This window comes from Penaeus monodon, chromosome 32 (assembly GCF_015228065.2).
Source record: "Penaeus monodon isolate SGIC_2016 chromosome 32, NSTDA_Pmon_1, whole genome shotgun sequence".
In the NCBI taxonomy this organism is placed as follows: Eukaryota; Metazoa; Arthropoda; class Malacostraca; order Decapoda; family Penaeidae; genus Penaeus; species Penaeus monodon.
In genome coordinates, this window is record NC_051417.1 from 14,438,981 (window position 1) to 14,439,287 (window position 307).

A 307-nucleotide genomic window follows, 5' to 3' on the forward strand; every position below is an offset into this window, starting at 1 on the left:
TTGAAGTTAAGTAGGATGGGTAATTAACTTAAGCTGCGCAAAAGCAAGTATCTGCCACAGTCACCCAAAAGTATTTGGTGCTTGGACAAAGGCAAATAAATTCCACCTTGCATATTATGGCAAAATATTGAATGGCTTCCTTATTTGATGTTAATCATCACAAAGGTTTGTAAGCTCTGTTACTCAAATGCATTGAAAATTGCTGTTTTTGAGTGACATTCGCATAGGCCACAACAATGACTTGACATAGAACTACTATCAATATTGCAAATTTTATTTCCACATTTTATTACTATTTCTTTTTGGA